This window comes from Pongo abelii, chromosome 3 (genome assembly GCF_028885655.2).
Source record: "Pongo abelii isolate AG06213 chromosome 3, NHGRI_mPonAbe1-v2.0_pri, whole genome shotgun sequence".
Taxonomy (NCBI): domain Eukaryota; kingdom Metazoa; phylum Chordata; class Mammalia; order Primates; family Hominidae; genus Pongo; species Pongo abelii.
The window spans coordinates 116,399,908-116,413,652 of NC_071988.2; the positions used below are offsets into that span (position 1 = coordinate 116,399,908).

At 36.7% G+C, this 13,745-nt stretch overlaps 1 protein-coding gene across 2 annotated transcripts in view; it reads left to right on the forward strand.

Moving 5' to 3' along the window:
• The window catches only part of BMPR1B (bone morphogenetic protein receptor type 1B), a 391,772-nt gene that overhangs the window by 188,831 nt on the left and 189,196 nt on the right, over positions 1-13,745 (forward strand). The window contains exon 1 of one of the 2 annotated variants that reach the window (XM_054554197.2): positions 7,034-7,812. The exons of the other annotated variant lie outside the window; for it this stretch is intronic. The gene's annotated coding sequence lies outside the window, so the exon portion shown is untranslated. Of the gene's footprint in view, positions 1-7,033; positions 7,813-13,745 lie in introns of those variants that run through there. 2 annotated transcript variants of the gene reach the window in all.

A 13,745-nucleotide genomic window follows, 5' to 3' on the forward strand; every position in this document is an offset into this window, starting at 1 on the left:
TAAGTTCCTTGTAGATTCTGGATATTAGCCGTTTGTCAGATGGATAGATTGCAAAAATGTTCTCCCATACTGTAGGTTGCCTGTTCACTCTGATGATAAGTTTCTTTCACTGTGCAGAAGCTCTTTAGTTTAATTAGATCCCATTTGTCAATGTTGGCTTTTTTTTGCAATTGTTTTTGGTGTTTTAGTCATGAAGTCTTTGCCCATGCCTATGTCCTGAATGGTATTGCCTAGGTTTTCTTCTGGGGTTTTTATGGTTTTAGGTCTTACGTTTAAATCTTTAATCCATCTTGAGTTAATTTTTGTATAAGGTGTAAGGAAGGGGTCCAGTTTCAGTTTTCTGCAGATGGCTAGCCAGTTTTCCCAACACCATTTATTAAATAGGGAATCCTTTCCCCATTGCTTGTTTTTGTCAGGTTTGTCACAGATCAGATGGTTGTAGATGTGTGGTGTTATTTCTGAGGCCTCTGTTCTGTTCCTCTGGTCTGTATATCTGTTTTGGCACCAGTACCATGCTGTTTTGATTACTACAGCCCTGTAGTATAGTTTGAAGTCAGGTAGCATGATGCCTCCAGTTTTGCTCTTTTTGCTTAGGATTGTCTTGGCTATATGGCCTTTTTTTGGTTTCATATGAAATTTAAAGTAGTTTTCTCTAATTCTGTGAAGAAAGTCAATAGTAGCTTGATGGGAATAGAATTGAATCTATAAATTGGTATGGCCATTTTCACGATATTGATTCTTCCTATCCATGAGCATGGAATATTTTCCCATTTGTTTATGTCCTCTCTTATTTCCTTGAGCAGTGTTTTGTAGTTCTCCTTGAAGGGATCCTTCCCATCCCTTGTAAGTTGTATTCCTAGGTATTTTATTCCCTTTGTAGCAATTGTGAATGGGAGTTTGCCCATAATTTGGCTCTCTGTTTGTCTATTATTGGTGTATAGGAATGCTTGTGATTATTGCATATTAATTTTGTATCCTGAGACTTCACTGAAGTTGCTTATCAGCTTAAGGAGATTTGGGCTCAGATGATGGGATTTTCTAAATATACAATCTTGTCATCTGCAAACAGAGAAAATTGCCTTCCTCTCTTCCTATTTGAATACCCTTTATTTCTTTCTCTTGCCTGATTGCCCTGGCCAGAACTTCCAATACTATGTTGAATAGGAATGGTGAGAGAGGGCATCCTTGTCTTGTGCTGGTTTTCAAAGGGAATGCTTCCAGCTTTTGCCCATTCAGTATGATATTGGCTGTGAGGTTGTCATAAATAGGTCTTATTATTTTGAGATGTGTTCCATCAATACCTAGTTTATTGAGTGTTTTTAGCATGAAGGGCTGTTGAATTTAATTGAAGGCCTTTTCTGCATCTATTGAGATAATTATGTGCTTTTTGTCATTGGTTCTGTTTATGTGATGGATTAAGTTTATTGATTTGCGTATCTTGAACCAGCCTTGCATCCCAGGGATGAAGCCGACTTGATCGTGGTGGATAAGGTTTTTGATGTGCTGCTGGATTCGGTTTGCCAGTATCTTATTGAGGATTTTTACATCAATATTCATCAGGGATATTGGCCTGAAATTTTCTTTTTTTGTTGTGTCTCTACCAGGTTTTGGTATCAGGAAGATACTGACCTCATAAAATGAGTTAGGGAGGAGTCCTTCTTTTTCTTTGTTTGGAATAGTTTCAGAAGGAATGGTACCAGCTCCTCTTTTTACCTCTGGAAGAATTCGGCTGCGAATTCGTCTGGTCCTGGGCTTTTTTTGGTTAGTAGGGTATTAATTACTACCACAATTTCAGAACTTGTTATTGGTCTATTCAGGGATTTTACTTCTTCCTGGTTTAGTCTTGAGAGGGTGTGTGTGTCTAGGAATGTATCCATTTCTTCCTGATTTTCTAGTTTATTTGCGTAGAGGTGTTTATAGTATTCTCTGATGGTAGTTTGTATTTCTTTGGGATCAGAGATGATCTCCCCTTTATCATTTTTTTATTGTGTCTATTTGATTCTTCTCTCTTTTCTTCTTTATTAGTCTGGCTAGCAGTCTATCTATTTTGTTAATCTTTTCAAAACACCAGCTCCTGGATTCATTGATTTTTTTGAAGGGTTTTTCGTGTCTCTTTCTCCTTCAGTTCTGCTCTGATCTTAGTTATTTCTTGTCTTCTGCTAGCTTTTGAATTTGTTTGCTCTTGCTTCTCTAATTCTTTTAATTGTGATGTTAGGGTTTCGATTTTAGATCTCTCCCGATTTCTCCTGTGGGCATTTAGTGCTATAAATTTCCCTCTAAACACTTCTTTAGCTGCGTCCCAGGGATTCTGGTACATTGTGTCTTCGTTCTCATTGGTTTCAAAGAACTTATTTATTTCTGCCTTAATTTCGTTAGTTACCTAGTAGTCATTCAGGAGCAGGTTGTTCAGTTTCCATGTAGTTGTGTGGTTTTGAGTGAGTTTCTTAATTCTGAGTTCTAATTTGATTGCAATGTGGTCTGAGGGACTGTTTGTTATGATTTCTGTTCTTTTGCATTTGCTGAGGAGTGTTGTACTTCCAATTATGTGGTCGGTTTTAGAGTAAGTGCTATGTGATGCTGAGAAGGGTGTATATTCTGTTGATTTGGGGCAGAGAGTCTGTAGATGTCTGTTAGGTCTGCTTGGTCCAGAGCTGAGTTCAAGTCCTGAGTATCCTTGTTAATTTTCTGTCTCACCGATCTATCGAATATTGACAGTGTGGTGTTAAAGTCTGCCACTATTATAGTGTGGGAACCTAAGTCTCTTTGTAGGTCTCTTAAGAACTTGCTTTATGAATCTGGGTGCTCCTGTATTGGGTGCATATATATTTAAGATAGTGCTTCTTGTTGCATTGATCCCTTTACCATTATGTAATGGCCTTCTTTGTCTCTTTTGATCTTTGTTGGTTTAAAGTCTGTTTTATCAGAGACTAGGATTGCAACCCCGAGTTTTTTTTGCTTACCATTTGCTTGGTAAATATTCCTCCATCCCTTTATTTTGAGCCTATGTGTGTCTTTGCACGTGAGATTGGTCTCCTGAATACAGTACACTGATGGGTCTGGACTTTTTTTTTTTCTTTTTTTGAGACAGAGTCTCGCTCTGTTGCCTAGGCTGGAGTGCAGTGGCGCAATCTTGGCTCACTGCAAGCTCCGCCTCCTGGGTTCACGCCATTCTCCTGCCTCAGCCTTCCGAGTAGCTGGGACTACAGGCGCCCGCCACCACGCCCGGCTAATTTTTTGTATTTTTAGTAGAGACGGGGTTTCACCATGTTAGCCAGGATGGTCTCGATCTCCTGACCTCGTGATCCGCCCATCTCGGCCTCCCAAAGTCCTGGGATTATAGGCATCAGCCACCAAGCCCGGCCTGGGTCTGGACTCTTTATCCAATTTGCCAGTGTGTGCCTTTTAATTGGGGCATTTAGCCCATTTACATTTAAGGTTAATATTGTTAACGTGTGATTTTGATCCTGTCATTATGAGGCTAGCTGGTTATTTTGCCCATTAGTTGATGCAGTTTCTTCATAGTGTTGATGGTCTTTACATTTTGTTTTGTTTTTACAGTGGCTGGTACCGGTTTTTCCTTCCATATTTACTGCTTCCTTCAGGAGCTCTTGTAAGGCAGGCCTGGTGGTGACAAAATCCTTCAGCATTTGCTTGTGTATAAAGGATTTTATTTCTCCTTCACTTATAAAGCTTAGTTTGGCTGAATATGAAATTCTGGGTTGAAAATTCTTTAAGAATGTTGAATATTGGCCCCTACTGTCTTCTGGCTTGCAGGGTTTCTGCAGAGAGATCCACTGTTAGCGTGATGCGCTTTCGTTTGTGGGTAACCTGACCTTTCTATCTGGCTGCCTTTAACATTTTTTCCTTCGTTTCAACCATGATGAATCTGACGATTATGTGTCTTGGGGTTGCCGTTCTCGAGGAGTATCTCTGTGGTGTTCTCTGTATTTCCTAAATTTGAATGTTGGCCTGTCTTGCTAGGTTGGGGAAGTTCTCCTGGATAATATCCTGAAGTGTGTTTTCCAACTTGGTTCCATTCTGCACATCACTTTCAGGTATACCAATGAAACCTAGATTTGGTCTTTTCACATAGTCTTATATTTCTTGGAGGTTGGAGGCTTTGTTCATTCCTTTTCATTTTTTTTTTCCCAAATCTTGTCTTCACACTTTATTTCATTAGTTGATCTTCAATCTCTGATATCCTTTCTTCCACTTGATCGATTTGGCTATTGATACTTGTGTATGCTTCACAAAGTTCTTGTGCTATGTTTTTCAGCTCCATCAGGTCTTTTATGTTCTTCCCTAAACTGGGTAGAGAGCATGTTGTCAGATGGGAGATGAAGTGCGTGTTTTCATCCTATTCTCTCTTTGACCAAACCAGAGACTGGTTTATTCCTTGGAGCCCAGAACAGTTCTTGCTCATTACTATACCTTAGCTTTCCTGATTCTTTTCTCTCTGTCTAACATGTTCTCAACATTTATTTTCTACTCATATGCTTCATGGCTGAGTGAAAAGAGTGAGACTGACTGCGTTTCAGATCTTGACTGTACAAACTCTGCAGCTTTGGCTAAATTATTAAACTTTCTACCTGTGCAATGCATATCATTAAGGCTGCCACATATGGCTGCTCAGATTGTGCAATGCACATGCCAAAGACTCTGTTTACATAGATTTCAGTATGTGGAATGCACAACCACCTTTGCAGAATTGTGATGAGAATTAGATGAGCCCATAAAGAGAGTAGTTAAACATAATGATAAAGAGTGAGACTTGAGAGCCTGCGGTCCTGGTTTTATAACTCAAGTCTTTCTATTTATGAGCTGAGTGATCTTGGGCAAATAAGCTGTATGATCATATTTAACTTTTCTGTGTCTCCCTTTTAGTTTTCTTTTAAATGATGGAGACCACAATGTACATCTCAAAAGGGATATTCTGAAGATCAAAAGTGTTAATATTTATAAAGCACTTAGAATAGTTCCTGATACATACTGAACACCCAATATATATTAGCTGTTTTGTTTATTATATGAAAATTATTTATCATGGTACTAAATGCTCTTTTACTGGTAGTTCTTACTACTGTTATTATTATTATATAAGACTTACCCTTCACATTCACAGTCTGTCTCCATTAGGTCTTTCCTAACCCCCTTATACTTTCAATCTTTCCATCATTAGACTTCCAGACAGCAAGAATTATAGTGGGTGTATGATTTAGCTTAGAACTTATGTTGCTTTATAGTATGTATATTTCTATCTCTGTAGTTAAACTGGAGGGCACCTGAAAAGTAGGAACGTGATCAATACCGTTATGGTGTTTAGCATCTTCTACCTTGCCTATAACTAGTGTTAGCTGAAGATGATTCAATTTCTGTCAGCTGCTCTGAAGAGTTGCTTCCTTCAGGGCTTGAGGCTTGAGAACTGGAGAAGACAGCAGAAACTGTTTCATGAGCTCCTCTTTTAAAGATTTTATATCCATGTGATTACTTAAGCTTAATATACACAGCAGTGAAAAATGAAAATTAATTAAAATCTAGGATGTATAGTCAGACTAGCAGAAAGCAGTAGCAGTTTAGAAGAGAGTCATGTGTGTAAGAGCTGAGTTACAGGAAGAGTCTTCCTGTGGGATATGACTTAAATAGATTTGTATGTGTCTAGATAGAGGTGGACTGGACCTTCAGTCAGTGCTAATAATGTTAATACTAATAGTCAATGCTGATACTAATCCTAAGAGCAAACACTAGCAGGTGCATGCTATGCTAGGCATTGTTCCTCATGCTTTACATGTATTAACACATTTAATTCTTTTTTTTTTTTCAAAGACAGAATCTCGCTCTGTCACCAAGGCTGGAGTGCAGTGGCGCAATCTCGGCTCACTGAAAGCTCTGCCTCCCGGGTTCAAGCGATTCTCCTGTCTTAGCCTCCTGAGTAGCTGGGGTTACAGGTGCACGCCACCACACCTGACTAATTTTTGTATTTTTAATAGAGACAAGGTTTCACCATATTGGTCAGGCTGGTCTCGAACTCCTGGCCTCAGGTGATCTGCCTTCCTCAGCCTCCCAAAGTGCTGGGATTACACGCTTTAGCCACCGTGCCTGGCCAACACATTTAATTCTTACAATAGATCTCTGAGGCAGCAAATACTCTTTCCTCATTTTATAAATGAGGAATCAGATGTTGTCAATAGATTTTATTTAGTTGTGTTTGTGATTACAAGTTATACTTTATTTTTTAAGTTCACAATAAAATGAAAACCTTTACAAATTCTTGGTATCTAACATTTTGAAATTATAGTCCATCAGTAGTTTTAAAACCAAACTTGCCTTGTAATTTCTTTCTTCATATTTAAAGACTTTTTTTTAGAAGACAGTTTTAGGTTCACCTGTTTGTTTCTTTTTAATTTTTAATTATCTTTTTGTAGAGATGAGGTCTTGTTGTGTTTCCCAGGTTGGTCTCAAATTCCTGGCTTCAAGTGATCCTCCCACCTCGGTCTCCCAAAGCGCATGTTTCTTTTTAAATAAAAATTGTTTTTATGATAACCCCCTTCCTATAAAGACATAATATAATTATTAACAATAACACAAAAAGATAAGAGGCTTTTATGTTTTGGAATGTGGGGTAGCTTATTTTAACCTTCTTTTTTAATTGAGGTCAGCACATCAGATTTTAATGGTTTCTTGTTTTGTATGATGAAAAACAACTGGTAAAGCTCATCTCCAGAAAGAAAAAGAACAGAGTTTGTGGAACATTTATAGTAATAGAGTTCTGCATTTAATTTCTAGATACTTGGGTGACAATAACAGACCGGAATTTACTTTTTAACAACTTTAACAGATTTAGTGTGCTCTTACCATACTTTATAATATAAACTATGGATCATTGGCAAATCCCATCAATAGTATTTTTGGCAGCCCTTTGATAGAAGTAGAGTTTGATATTTATTGTGTTGTTTAAAGAAAGAATTTAAAATTTTTTTTTTTTAACTCTTCAAAAAGGCTCAGTTTCAGTGTAATTGTAACTACATCTTTTTCTAATGGGCTTTAGGTTGTATTACTTGTGGCATCAAAGAAAACTGCATATTTTCAAGTAGAAATATAAATTAAAAGGTAACTAAAGATGAACACAGGCATCATTGTGGTAAAAATTGTAAAGCAGTCTTTTAAATTGTAGATTACTATGTTGATACACACAGCATTCAATGATTGTTACTGGTTTATTCATTTGGCAAAATAACAGATAATCAATAGGGCAAGTGTTGTGAGTCCTCTAATTGGGGCCATACTTCACAGGCTATTTACCTATCTTTCTTTTTTCTCATTCACAGATCTTGCTGGGGATTAGTGTTAACAATCCTGTGTTTGAGCATGCCTGTGAAACTCGATGCCTCACCTAGGAGGCCTGCCTTCCATGGCGGTATATGAGGTGTGACTATAAAGTGTGAGGCTGGTTTCCACTTTATGGACACACTGTGTACAGAGAGTCTACCTCCTGTTTTGTGTTTTTTTTTCCTTTTGCAACATGTGTGTGGGAGAATGTATGTAAGAATTTTTTGTGGCTTTTTCTTTTTGTCTTTTTATTTTCTTATAAGACTTTAGGATGTTTAAAATGAGCTCCATTACTGGTAGTGCTGTTTGCAATTTCATGTGCCCTTTTTTCTTTTTCTTTTCTTTCTTTTTTTCTCTCTTCTTTCCTCATCTTTTGCCCTGCAACTTTAGGTGAGAAATATTTTTCTTCGACTGGCCCACCTTTCTACTGTTCCTTTAGCTCATCACAGGAATGCATCAGATGGCCTTGTGATCATTCATTTTTATGTAAGTCTCAGAGACAACATATAACTTCAGTTAATGAATTAAAGTATTTCATCAACTCTCAGATCTAAAATACGTTTTGCTTTGCCTATGGTGATGATAAATGTTACTGATTGTAAGATGTATCTTTTTCAAATATGTTAAAAATGTAAAAAATACAGGTTTTTGCATCGGTGAAATATGGTAACCTTTTTATTAGGTTGTATACGGTGGGTTATCACTCATATTTGATATGAAATAAGCATAATATAGATGGAATCAAGATCAACATATGTGTGTTGATTTGTAGGCCATTATTAACTTTGGAAACTGACTACTATATATATATTCTTAAAAATGTATGGAATAAAAGGTAAAAAAATGTTTTCTAATTCTCAATCCATCCATCATTTATCAGCATTCTACTGAGAAAGCAGAATAAGCAATAATAGTGTTCTATTTGGATCATTCACATATGATTAATACAACATGGTGGATAATATCATGACCTTTGAAATAAAGCAGACTTAGGCTCTAGTGTGTATCTGTGAGACCTTGAGCAGATTACTTCATTTCTTTCTGTTTCCTTGGATAATAAGCACACCTTCCAAACAGAGCTGTGTTGATGAGTAAAGTATTACATAAGTAAGACATTTTATATACTGTCTGGGCGTATGGCAGGTGTATTACCTTGCTAGGGTTACCCTAACAAAATACCGCAGACTGGGTGGCTGAAACAACATTAACGTTCTCACAGTTCTGGAGGCTGGAAGTCCAAGATCAAGATGTCCATAGGGTTGGGTTCTTGTGGGACCTCTCTCCTTGGCTTTCATTTGGCTACTCTTTGCTGCTTCCTTCTCATCATTGTCCCTCTATGAGTGTCATCTCTCTGGTGTCTCCTAATCTCTTCTTATAAGAACACCAGTCATGTTGGGTTAGGGACCACCCTAACAGCCTTGTTTTAACATAATTACCTCTTTAAAGGCTTTGTCTACAGATACTGTCATATTCTGAGACTTCATCGTATGAATTTTGGGGAACACAATTCATCTCATAACAGTAGGTCCACAGTGTTAGTCGTTGTTCGGAAATGTGTATTTCTTATTATAAGGATGCTCTGATGGTGTCTGGTGTCATAATTAGTAGTGTAGGTAACCTGTATCTCTGTACTCTGAAATAAGAGGACTCAGGCTGGAGTGGTCAGGGGCTCATGTGAGTACATTAGGGCTTTAACTAGGGAATGAGGATGGTAGTGCAAGTTTAAGCAAAATGATTACAGGTCAGGAGTTATAAACAATGATTAAAATCTTGATTTTGGAATGAGCATGGTATAGTTGGAAACACAAGGAAGCTGATTTGGCTGGAAAAGAGCCTGAAGTGTGGAAGTCTTGAGAAGGTAGGTGTCAGTAGGATAAGGGAGACCAGATTTTAGGGTTGCTTGAAAGCCACGAAAAGGTGTTTTAACTCTATGATCCTAGTGATGGGGAGTCCATATTAAAGATTACAGAACTGGAGGGGGCCGCAGAAATAATTTTAGGATTTTTAGTCTACAGATTTCTTTATATTTTTAGTATAAAAAGTAAGCATTCATTTGCACATGACTTGTGGAATGAAATACCTTTTCCAAAGCATTTTAAATGATCCTGTTAGTAATCCATGATAATGTTAAGGTAGTTGAAGTATTACAGTCTTATGAGACATGTAGAACACCTTGAAACAATGTGTTCAAATTATTCCCACCTCACCTCTGCCTTTGCCTTCTGCCTGATAACATTGTAAAGTAAGACCCCTTCTCGGACCCAGTCAGGATGGACTCATTGGTAATCCATGAGTCAGTAAGCATTTTGCAGAGATTCCTCAAAGTTGAATATTACTTTGGGTTTATGAAAATATTCCTTACTTCTCACATTTCTTTTACATATTTTTACCATTATTATTGTCTGAGCCACATTGGCTATCTTTATAAGGACAGCATTTTTTCTTGAAATGTAATATAAAATTTCATTACAAAATATGTAGTTGGTTTCCATTTCATAAAGTTAATTTACTTCACAGAGCTTTGGAAATGCTTTGGCCAGTGAAGTTTTTGATCTTCGATTAAAATGTCAGGTAATAAAAATATTATGTGAGTTGAGATATATCTGAAATAAGATCTAGGGTAGAGAGTATGATTTTAGTTGCAATTTGGAAAGTTTTGTGCATTATTTATTATTTTTGAAATCTCCTTAAAAGTAAAAAATTAAAAGGTCAGTGTGAGAGGCCATTTAAAAATTAGTGTTCAAAGATTTAAATGTTAATCGAATTATCTGCATGTTTTCAGTGTCAAAGTAAAGGCATAAAATCCTTTGAATTATTGTTTAAATTGAGAGTTAGTGTCAACACATATTGAATTACTGCATGGTCCTCAAGACCAACCCCTTTATCTAATTAGAACTATCCAGGATGCTATTATCTCTTTTTACCAATATGAAGGTCCAAAAATATAGTAAATCTTCATGTTTTAAGATGGCAGCTTTAGTCATAAGTTATCTTTTAAGGAAAGTCAAATTTTTTCAATAAAAGAAAATGTCCTATCTGTAACCAGTGCTCTGTGAAACATCTCCTTGGTACAGCTGTAGTATTAAGACTCTTGTTTATCATAAGCATAATTTCACAGCATAAATCTCCTGTATACTAGACCCTTTAAGAGATACTTATCTTCAGACATTCTTGTTTTTTTCTATTCTTTATATCAATGAGCCATTTTCAGGGACCACCCAGAGATGGTACCATCAGTTTCTTATATAGTCATAAGTCATGTGTTTTTGGAATAGGTGATAGTAATGTTAGAACATAACAGAAGAGAAAAATATTTGGCATTCTGAGGTAAATTAGGTCTAAGGGTCTGCTTTAATTTTAAAAACAAAAGCTCTACTGTTTCTAGCCAGAAAACCAAATATCTTGCAGTTTAACATGGAAAATGTTTATAGTGTTGTATAGTTTTATTACTACAGACAGAAGGAAAACAGTTTATTGAGTAGCTTTCAGCCAATAAGGAATTTTATACAGGCTAACAATCAAGAGGTGTATGAAAAAAAATATATATTTTTTTGTTCAGAGAGAAGGAATGATAAAAGCTTAAGATATTGAGCCACTTACTTTGAAACAAGTGTGATCCTTTTTGGCATTTATATGACAGTAGACAACTAGCCAAGCAGAAATGTTTTGCGAATTACAGATTTGTCCTTAAGATGAAGGGGCATGCCCTTTTGTACCTTTCTTCATTCCTGCTTGCTGGAATGCTCATTTCATGGCTCCAACTGGAGTTCATACCTTGAACCAAGTGCTAGAAGTCACATGTTAAGGCTGGTGAAATAATGGTATAGAAGGAGCTTGAGTCTTTCAGAATTGTGGAGTTGCCTTAACAGACCTGTTACCTGTGGATTTTGTTTAGAATGAGAGCGAGCCAAACTTTTGTTTAGCACTGCTTTTTTAGGTTTTCAGTTACTTATGGTGGAACATACCAGTGACTGATCCACTGTCCCTCCCCAGCTGTATCTGGTTCAGGAGTCGGTAAATGGTCTACAGGCCAAATCTAGCCCACTACCTATTATATATACAGGAAGTTTTATTGAAATTCAGCCACCCTTATTTGTTTATGTGTTGTCTAGGACAATGGCCGCTTTTCTGCTACATTGAAGAGTTGAGTAGCTTTATCAGAGACCACATGGCCGACAAAACCCGATTCTTTATAGAAAATGTTTGCTGATCTCTGAGATAGTCTATTCACTGATTTCATTTGTCTTTCTTTGAAAATGTCTCTTTTATCATTCTTTTTTTCTGTATTCATGCTGATCCCTTATCAGGGTACATATTTTTGCCTCATATTTAAACTACTTTCACTGCTTTATTAAAAGCTTCCTTAAATCATTTGAATTTCCATTATTTATCTATCAGTCATACTATAACATGGCAAGCTTTCCTAAACAGAGTTTATGCTGTGTCACTCCTGTAATCAAAAACTTGCAGTGACTGTTTCCTAGAGCATTAGGTCATAACATTTTTGCATGCCATTTATGATTCTCTATGTTCTTTCCATACTCAAGCGTGCTAACATTATTTCCTATTCATTTATAAATTAGTTTATTTAACATACTTTAAAACTTCTTATTTTTAATTTTTATGAATGCATAATAGTTGTAAATATTTATGGGAGTACATGTGATAAAGCATATGATGTGTAATAACCAAATTAGTTTAATTGGGATATCCATCACCTTAAACATTGATCATTTCTTTGTGTTAGCAACATTTCCATTTCACTTGTCTAGTTATTTTGAAATATATAATAAATTGTTCTTAACTATAGTCACCTTATTGTGCTATGGAAACATAGAAACTAGATTTTATTCTCTCTCTTTCTTTCCTTCTTTCTTTCTTTCTTTCTTTTCTTTTTTTCTTTCTTTCCCTCCCTTCCTCCCTCCCTCCCTCCCTCCTTCCTTCCTTCTCTTTCTTTCCTTCCTTCCTTCCCTTCCCTTCCCTCCCTCCCTCCCTCCCTCCCTCCCTTCCTTCCTTCCTTCCTTTTCTTTTTTTTTTTGACAGTCTTGCTCTGTCGCCCAGGCTGGAGTGCGGTAGCGTAATCCTGGCTGACTGAATCCTCCACTTCCCAGGTTCATGCGATTCTCTTGCCTCAGCCTCTTGTGTAGTGGGGACTACAGGCGTGTGCCACCATGCTCAGCTAATTTTTGTATTTTTAGTAGAGACAGGGTTTTGCCATGTTGGCCAGGCTGGTCTTGAACCCATGACCTCAAGTGATATTCTTGGCTCAGCCTCCCAAAGTGCTCGGATTACAGGCTAGATCTTATTCTTTCTAACAGTATGTTTCTACCCATTAATCAACATCTCTTAATTTTTTCTCTCCACTACCCTTGCTAGCTTCTGGTAACCGTCATCCTGCTCTGTAACTCCATGAGATCAGTTTTTTTTTTTTAGCTCCCACATATGAATGAGAACATGCCATATTTAACTTTCTGTGCCTGGCTTATTTCACCTACCATAATGTCCTCCAGTTCCATACATATTATTGGAAATGACAGGTTTCATTCTTTTGTATGGCTGAATAATAGTCCATTGTGTATATGTACCACATTTTCTTTATCCATTCATTGTTGATGGACACTTAGGTTGATCTTGGCTAATATGAATGGTGCTGCAATAAACATGGGAATGTAGCTATCTCTTCTGTATACTGATTTCTTTTATTTTGGATATATACCCAGCAGTAGGATTGCTGGATCTTGTGGTAGTTCTAGTTTAAGTTATTTGAGGAACCTTCATACTGTTCTCCATAATGGCTGTACTAATTCACATTCTCACCAGCAGTGTACTAGCATTCTCCTTGCTCCACATTCTCACCAGCATCCGTTATTACCTGTCTGTTTTATATAAGCCATTTTAACTGGGGTAGAGATGATATCTCATTGTGGTTTTGATTTGCATTTTTCTGATGAGTAGTGATATGGAGCTTTTTAAAATATATCTGTTGGACATTTGTGTATCTTCTTTGGAGAAATGTCTGTTCAGGTTTTTTGCCCATTTTTAATTGGATTATTATCATTATCATTATTCTTAATATTTGTTGTTTTGCTTATTGAGTTTGAATTCCTTGTATCTTCTGGTTATTAATCCCTTGTCAGATGAATAGTTTATAAATTTTTTTTGCATTCTGTAGGATATCTCTCCACTTTGTTAATTGTTTATTTTGTTATGCAGGAGCTTTTCAGCTTGGTGTGATCCCGCTTATCTGTTTAGCTTTGGTTGCCTATGCTTTTGAGGTCTTACACAAAAAAATATTTGCCCCGACCAACATCCTGGAGCATTTCCCCAATGTTTTTTGATAGTTATTCATGGTTTCAGGTCTTACATTTAAGTTTTTAATCCACTTTTATTTGATTTTTGTATATGGCACAAGATGGGAT